Here is a 9,058-nt window from a genome sequence, read left to right on the forward strand (position 1 = left end):
CTTTTGTCAACTGTACATGTGTTTATGTCATAAGCTAACAGGCAAGAGTCCAAAAGTTAAGCAAATGTAAAAGTTCATAAAATAAAAAAAGTTACAGTACACCAGATTTATTGTGGGAAGAAAGAACAATGTTTTATAAAGACACAGAAGGCTGAGTCTGCAGTGTTTATAAAGTTTGCAGTAGAGGACAGCAACACTTAGACCTGCATGTTCACTCACTACTCACTGATTCACACGAAGCAACTTCCAGTTGCCATCATGGCCTATTCAGGGCCTATTGAGGTTGATCTTTTTTCTTTTGTAAATAGTTAATTTATTGGAAGGCAGGGTTCCTTTGAGAGAAGGAGAGACAGAGAGGGATCTTTTTATCTTTTTATCATTCCAAAAATGACTGCACCAGCCAGGGCCGGGCCAGACTGAAGCCAGGAGTCTGGAATTCATAAGCATCCATGTAGGTACAGGAACGCATACACTCAGGTTATCTTCCATTGCTTTCCCATTTCCTTTAGCAGGGGACTGGATCAGAAGTGGAGCACCTGGGCCTACAGCCCACACCTGTATGGAATGCTGGCATTGCAGGTGGTGGTAACCCACTGGGCTACAAGCAGCCGAGGCTGATCTTTTATTCCATATTTTTACTGTGCCTTTACTTAAAGACACAAATACCATTGTATTATAGTCACGTAAAATATTGAGTATGTGCCGTACAGGTTTGCAGCTCAGAACCTCGGTGTGAGGTAGGTTATCTCAGGTAGGTTTGTGTAAGTACCCTCATCATGTTTGTACAATGATGAAATCACCTGCCAGCACATTTCTCAGTGCATGCCCATTGATAATTGGAGCATGATTGTACCTAAGCTGCTGCTTTTCTCAGACAGGCATGCTAAGCACTGTCACAAAAAAAAATTGCACAGTTTTTTTTTTTAATTTCTCCCTGTATGTCTTTGTTTTTCTTTTGTGAATTCTGGGACTCAGCCACCAGAAAGGCCAAGTGATTAGAAGATTAGAGGTTTTAGCCTCAGGTACTAAAAAGCAGAGGCTGGAGCTCTCAAGTTTCAGAACACATTAGGGAACCAGGCAGGCGGTGCATGAAGAACACGTACCAACCCCTTCCCACCCACACACCTGCATCTCTTTCATCTAGACTTAACAAACCAACATATGTATACAAAGTCTGTCCCTGAGTTCTGTGAGTCATTCCAGCAAATCAGCCAACCGGTGGAGGGAGTATGGGAACCCTTGACTGATAGATGGTTGATACTGGAGGCCCAGTCTTCTACTTGGCAACTAACATGGAGGCAGTCTTCTGGAACTGAGCTCTCAGTCTGTGAAATCTGAAACTAACTCTGCTAAACAGTGTCATTATTGAATTAGACTATAAATGGAATGAGACCCAGATGGATTACAGAGAGTTGGGTAATTACATGACGTGCACAAATCCAACATGGGCATCACACATGTTGTCTGAGAGTATAGAAAAAAAAGATATTTTCCAGGGATTTTTGGTTGTTGTTTTCCTTTTTCTCCCCTCTTATTTTGCTGTAGGCCTACATCTTGTAAATAGTGTATGGCTGTTAGAGTTTCTATTTTTCAACCCATCTGGGAACCTATGCATTGATATGGGAGTTTAATTCCTCTAATTGAGTATGATCATTAACTTTGGGATGTAACCACCTTTCTACTTTATAGTGTCTGTTTATCATACATTCTTGTTGCTTCTGCATCTTCATCACCATTCTCATCATTTGTCTCATACTTGGCTTCATATTTCTTCTCTAACTCTTTATAAGTTACATTATCCTAATCAGTCCTTTAGTAGTCACCCTTAAATTTTAAACTGTTTCATTTATAGTTTCCTGTTGGCACTTGGAGTTTATCCACACCTATATCCTTTTCCTGAACAAGATAATAACCTCAGAGAGCTATCCTTTAGCCCTCTCCATCTGATCATATTCACAGCTTTTTGTCTTTACAAATCTTCTTGGCACCTCTGGTGACACTTTCTATGCCTTCCTGCTGGCTGGACTATATTCTCTCTCTCCCCACCTCCCAGCATTTCCTAAGTGCTTACAAATGTCAGCTTCAATTCTTGTGAAATAAGCATACAGCCTTGGGTAAATATTGTGATCACTCAATAATAAAAAGCTGTGTCCAAATGTGGGTATTTGGCCTAGCACTTACTATGCCTGCATGCCATGTGGGAGTACCTGATTTGATGCAGAACTTCAGTTCCCGAATCCAGCTCCTATATTAATTGAGACGCTTAGAAGTAAGTGGCAGGGTTGGCTCAGGTAACTGGGCTTCTGTTAACCAGATAGGAGACCCAGATTGAGCTCCAAGATCTTAACTTTGACCCTAGTTGTTTTCATCAGTTTTGGTCATTTGGAAAGTAATCAGTAGATTAAAAACTCTATTGATCTTAGACTGATGGAATTATGGTTCCTTATGAAAGACTACACTGTTGTAACAATATGGGAAGAATCTGATGGGAGGTGGGAGTTTGGGGGGGAATCCCAGCCTATACAAAATTGTAAAATAATAGTAATAATTTAAAAAAATTAAAAAATTATTTTAAAAAAACCCTCTCTTGATCTCAACTTAAAACCAAACCAAACCAAATCAAACCAAACATAGTCCTGTCCAGTTTTTGGTTGTACTCTTAGTCCATAAGCTAGGGGATTTACCTGTTTTGTCTTCCTCTTATTTTCTACTATGGCTATTGCTTGCCTTTTTTTTTTTTTTGATTGCTTTAACACTGATAAAATTGGTGAACACATGGCATGAGGTGATAATGATTGCTTGCTCATCATGCTTCCTGTCCCCTCTCTGACGTTATTCTGTAACTGATCTTTACATACACATCTGTATTCACACATGAACTTATGAGTAACCTGTTGTGCTGTACAATTTTAGTTGCATTTTCCCCTTCTGGAAGTTTCCTCCATCTTAGAAGGCTGTATAAGCCTGAGTGACAGCTACCACCACATCATCAGGTGCCTCAGTGTTCTTGGGAACCTGTCCCCTCTCAGCTGTCCTGATTCAAGTATGAGAAAGCATTTTCTTCCTTTAGTTCAGCCAAGGTAAAACAGTTGTAAAATAAAATAAATATTTGAAAAGTTAAAGAATAAAATTTGAAACCATACAAAGGGGTAAATTTAGAGAGCACAAAATTCCTAGTAGTAACTAAATGCATTAAGCAATTCTTCACCTCTACAAAGGGGTGTACATGAATGAGGTAATTTCCTTCCTACAAGCCTGTGGGGGATGCAGAGTTAGTACTGCTCTCATTTATGGGTAAAGTACCGGAGACTTAGAGAGACAAAGGTAAGATGCACAGGTTTACACTGTATACTCTAGGGCAAACATTAGGCATAGCTGTGAAGGTGCAGCTTAGGATGCCTCCTATATCAGAGTGTCTAGATCCCAATTCCGACTTTGCTTCCGATTCCAGCTTCCTGCTAACACACACCCTGAGAGGTGCCAAAAAATGGCTGAAGTACTTGGTTCCCTGCCATCCACAAAGAGAGGCTTGGGTGGAGGCTCCTGGCATTGGCCTGACCCAGCCCTGACTTTAACGTGTAATGGGGAAGAGAACCTGCAGAAGATAAGTGTCTTTCTATATTCACATCATTTGTCTGCATTTGGCATTATTTCCAGCCAGTGAAATACCAGGAGCTTTTAAAGAATTAAAGCTATATTAAGACACCACCAAAGTTACTGTTTTAGAAGCCGTTATGTGCCCTATAGGATAAGAAAACATGAGTGCTGAGGGCTCCCCTGCTAGACCACCACTCCCACTGGAGAGTGTGACTTGAGATGGGGACAGACCAGGCCGGGCAGGGCTACAACACCTGTTGACCTCATGTGGGCTGAATCAGGAGCAAGCCAGGCTGGGTTTACTGTTCTTACTGATACATGTGTAAGTCAGAGTGAATGTGGGTTGGGTGGGCTTTGCCGCAGAAAGAACTGGCAGATGCTGGCACAGGAGGCAAATTCTGTTAAGTTAAATTGCAGAACCACCTGGCGAGTGCAAAATCTGGGAGTGGGAGTGGGCCCAGCAGGGAACCTGTGGGCATCTTCCTCTTGGGTTGCCACTCCAACTGGTGAGCATAAGAACCAGGACTGGGGCAGGCATGACTAGACATAGAGTGGCACCCACCAACACGTGCGTAGGCTGGATAATGGGGCTGGTTGGGTTGAACTAGGCTACCATGCCCCTACATATATAAAAGCTGAATGGGATGTGGGACGGATGGGACCAGTCTGCTGTACATACTGGCAAGCATGGGAACCTGGGTAGAGGGTGGGCCTGGTGGAGGTTATTGTGGGTCACTCCAACTAGGCTTCAGCTCCCACTAGCATACGTGAAGGCTAAGTGTGCAGTGGGCAGGATCTGCTGGGCTGCAACACCCAACACCCATTGACTCGCTTGGAAGACAGGGCTGGAGACAGAACTGATCCAGCAATAGCAACCACCAGCATGTACATAAGCTGATTGGGGCGATGGACTGTGCCGGACCCTGTGTTGCCAAGCACACACACACAAGAATCAGGTCTGGGATCACCTCAGATGAAGTTTATATGGGGATCCCCTATCTGAATTGCTGGACTCAGAACCCCAACCATGCAGAGAATTGCAGTTCTAAGGTCTGACTGTGGAGTGCATGTGTCAGTGCTGTGACTCCTCAGTGGCTTAGATGGAGCAGTGGACAGCATATTGAGGTACACATGGAGGATGTGACAGTACATTGGAGTCTGCAGAGGACACTTAGTACCACAACAGAGGCTGGAGGACAGAACAAATCAATCAACTACCCTAGCCAAGTGTTGGCAGTGAATAACTGGGTAGAGACTCTAAGGTGGATTATGTCAACCAGTGGATTCTGGAGAGATTTCATCATGCTTGGAGTGGTGAGATCTGCAGTAATTTGGAACTATTGAACTGTTGAAACCTCTTGAACAGGACGTCAGAGCATGCCCCACATTGGGGACGCTGGGGTGGTGTTGGATTGCTGTCTTCCATCCCAGGGTGCAGAGGCATTTGGGAGACTGGGTGTGGCTTCTCTCTTTGTCTCCCCTTTTCCCCAGATAACAGAAAGGGAAAAAAGAATGTGGAAATGGTGATCTCACCCACCTTCCTGTAGCCTTGACCCTAATCACCCTATTCAACTGTATAAAAACCATCAAAAATAAAAATAATTAATAATTTTTTAAAAAGGAAGACATGAGTGTCATAGTGTTGCAATTCAGACCAGTGTGGTTTCTGCAAGATCAGTATTACAGAGTGTAGAAAATCAATTTCCTCGTTCTCAGAGCAACAGAGGCATGACCCAGAAGACAGGAACGTTCCACAGGGAATGCTCATGTTGGTGTGTGTTGAATCCTAGGAGAATGTCAAAGAATGCAGTGCCAATTAGGAAATTAATGTTAGCATGTTCCCCACGGGCAAGCCGGGTCTTGTGAGATAGGAAGCAGCTGCCCATTGCGGGACAACCCTATGAGAACAAGGATAATAATTATAAAAGCTGGCCAGCCAACTCTGGTAGATACCCTCTGCACACACAACTGCCCATAATCCACTTTTCCATAATTTAAAAAGCTTTTTCTACTTTCAATTATCTTCATTTGTTTTTATAGTTCACTGTGCTATGTATTTTGCCTTTGCATCATTTCCAAACAACGCAAATAGAAATTGTGGCCATTGAGAGAAGTCTAATGCATTGCGTATGTTTGTAAATTCAACTCTGTGAAAGCACCTTGTCACAACAATGAGTGTAAGCACTGTGTACACAAAAATGTTGCAACTCCCTCCGTTAATGAAGAGATGTCCTCTTCGTATGTCTGCTTTTGTGAAACATCAGTTGTCTCAAGATCTCGAGTCTCTGGGCAACTCTGTGGGCTGGACGGAGGTCTGAGCTGTCCGAAGGCTTAGGAGAGGGCAAGGTCTTGGCTTTAGCTTTGAAGACTTCCTGATCTGGCTCTGTTTTAGATTGCAGTTTCCTGACAATAGCACTGTGGGAGGCAGGAGGTGATGGGTCAAGTGGTTGGATCCCCGCCATACATGTGGGAGATCTGGATTAGTTCCCGGACTTGCGGAGAGTGAACCAGCAGCTAGGAACTCTCCATCCATTTAACTCTCTCTGAGAGAGAAAAAGAGAGGGATAGAGGGAGAAAGGAAGAGAAAGAGAGGAAGGGTTCATGCGCTTATAACCATTATAACCCATTGGACTGTTAGTATCTGCGTGTTTACACTTGCAAAATATATATGCTATGATTATCTATTTAGTTACATAAAAGTGTTGTTTTTCTTTCCCAAATTCCCTTTTAAATTGTAGGCATATGTCAAGAAAATTATTTTTAAATACTATTTTCCACAATTAATATTCCTGAGATTTTAATCTTTCAGAATTTCAGCATTTAGGATTATGGTCCAAGCCCACCTACTTCAAAACTTCTTCCCGTTTGAACTTAACAATTTGTCTGAAGGTTCAAGCATTCTTGCAAAAAGATGCTATGAAGCATATGTAAAATCTAAAGAAAAAAAATGATGAAGAAAGAGATGGAGAGACAGGCATGTGTCACACGCATCCTATGTGGGAGCCAGTTTACACTATTCGTTTTCCGATCCAGCCTCACGTACCTGGAAATGTCACCTAGAAAAACAGCAGAAGACGGGTCAGGTGGTTGGGCCGCTGCCACCCACTGGGGAGACAGGACAGAGTTCCTGGCTCCTATTTCAGCCTGGCCCACACGTGTTTGTTATGCCTATTTGGGGAATACAACCAGAAGATAGAAGATTCTCTCCCTGTCTCCTCCTCTGCCTTTCAAACAAATAAATAAATCTTTATGGATTTATTATATTTTAATTTGAAAGAGTTACAGAGAGTGAAGGAGACACACACAGAGAGATCTTCCATGCACTGGTTCACTCCTCAAATGACTGCAACAGCCAAAGACAAGCCAGCCCAAAGCCATGAGGCAAAAACTTCTTCCAGATCTTATACATGGGTGCAGGGACCCAAGGACTTGAGCCATCCTCCACTGCTTTTTCAGGTCATAATCAGGGCGCTGGATGGGAAGTGGAGCAGCTGGGACACAAAACAGCACCTAGGTTTGTACAGCAGCTAGTACAGTCAGTTGCCATAGGCTGAGGCTTGGCCTACTGTGCCACGGCACTGGCACCATAATATTTTTTTTTAATTATTTATTATTTAACTTCATTAATTACATTGTATTATGTGACACAGTTACATAGATACTTGGGTTCTCCCACCCCTCCCCAAACCCTCCCACCATGGTGGACTCCTCCACCTTGTTGCATAACCACAGCTCAAGTTCAGTTGAGATTTCCCCATTGCAAGCGTATACCAAACATAGAGTCCAGCATCTTATTGTCCAGTCAAGTTCAACGGCTTCTTAGGTATACCCTCTCTGGTCTGAAGACAGAGCCAGCAGAGTATCATCCCAGTCAATTGAAAGCTCCAACATACCATCAGCAAAAATTTACATCATTATGGAATTAATTGACATAGTAATGAGTAACCAATATGTTAAAAGTAAATGCGAGTTCCCAGCCACCTTCTGTGACCACCTCACCTATACTTCAATTTAGTTTATACACAACATATAACATTCAAAACATAACATGTTATACATAACATCATATCATCTTAAATTAAGGCAAACATGTGGTATTTAGCCTTTTGTGATTGGCTCATTTCCCTTAGCATTACCATAATATTTTTTAAGAGATGGGATGACGTGAGACCTACCCTTTTTATTTTTTTATTGGAAAGTCAGGTTTACAAAGAGAAGGAGAGATAGAAAGAAAGATCTTCCGTTTGATGATTCACTCCCCAAATGGCTGCAACAGCCAGAGATGAGCTGATCCAAAGCCAGGAGCCCAGAGCCTCTTCCAGGTTTCCCACATGGGTGCAGTTCCCAAGGGTTTGGGCCATCCTTGACTGCTTTCCCAGACCACAGGCAGGGAGCTGGATGGGAAGCAGGGCTATCGGGATTAGAACCGACACCCATATAGGATCCTGGCATGTGCAAGGCGAGAACTTTAGCTGCTAGGCTACCATGCTGGGCCCCAGGCCTGCCCTTTTAAGGCAAATACTTAGAAATGAATGTTTCCTTGTGAGGATGATTGCAGGCAATGATGCACTGATTATGGGCTTCCAGAATGAAGGCTGAGGCAGGAATCTTCAACAGGAACCAGTAGAGAACAGCAACATGAGAAATCGTGGGACGCAGAACTTCCTTTTGGCGGGCCCAGTGGAAAATGGGTTACCATCATACCAAAGCCCTTTACCAGACACCTGGAGGACCAGACACCTCCACCTCCTACTCCATCCCAGGAGAGAAGGCAGCTGCTTGAGGAAGGATCTAGGCAGCTGGTAGGAGGAACTTTCTGACATAAGAGCTGATGGCAGCCGGACTCCCTTGTTGGAAAGTGGAGGCTCTTCTCCGGAGACACTGAAGGAGAGGGCAGGCCGGTTCTCGGGGGTTGCTTGGTGTGGGGCAGATTCGTTGAGCACAAAGCCCACAGAGCCACACCCCCAGCCGTGACCTGCAGGTGCAGCGGAGCCATGAGGGAAGAAGATGCTAACTTGTCTTAGGAGGAGGTGGTGGTGGTGAACAAGTGGGAAGATAATTTCAGGTAGTACCTGTTATGAAGCTAGAAGCTTAATGGGGATGATTGGAGGCCTTTTTTAGTGTGGTCATGAAGTAACTGATGTGTAATGATCTATGAGGACAGATCTGAAATCAGCAAGGAGTGACCAGGCACACAGCGAGGAAAGAACAGAGGCCAGAGGCAGTCGGGCAGGTTTCCAGAACGCGAAGAACTGCGCATGGTCGCAGCAGAGGCTCCGGAGAGCGCCTGGAGCCAGGGCGGCCGGCAGGCAGGCAGGCAGGCAGGCTGGCATGCAGGCTGGCAGGGAGAGCCTTCCTGTGGCTGCCTGAGAGTGGAAAGCTGGAGGAAACTGTGGGTGGGAGCAAGCAGGGAAGGAGTGGGCGCTGTTTAAATGGGAGAAAAATGTGTGCTTGCCAGGTG

This window comes from Ochotona princeps, chromosome 13 (assembly GCF_030435755.1).
Source record: "Ochotona princeps isolate mOchPri1 chromosome 13, mOchPri1.hap1, whole genome shotgun sequence".
NCBI classification, from domain to species: domain Eukaryota; kingdom Metazoa; phylum Chordata; class Mammalia; order Lagomorpha; family Ochotonidae; genus Ochotona; species Ochotona princeps.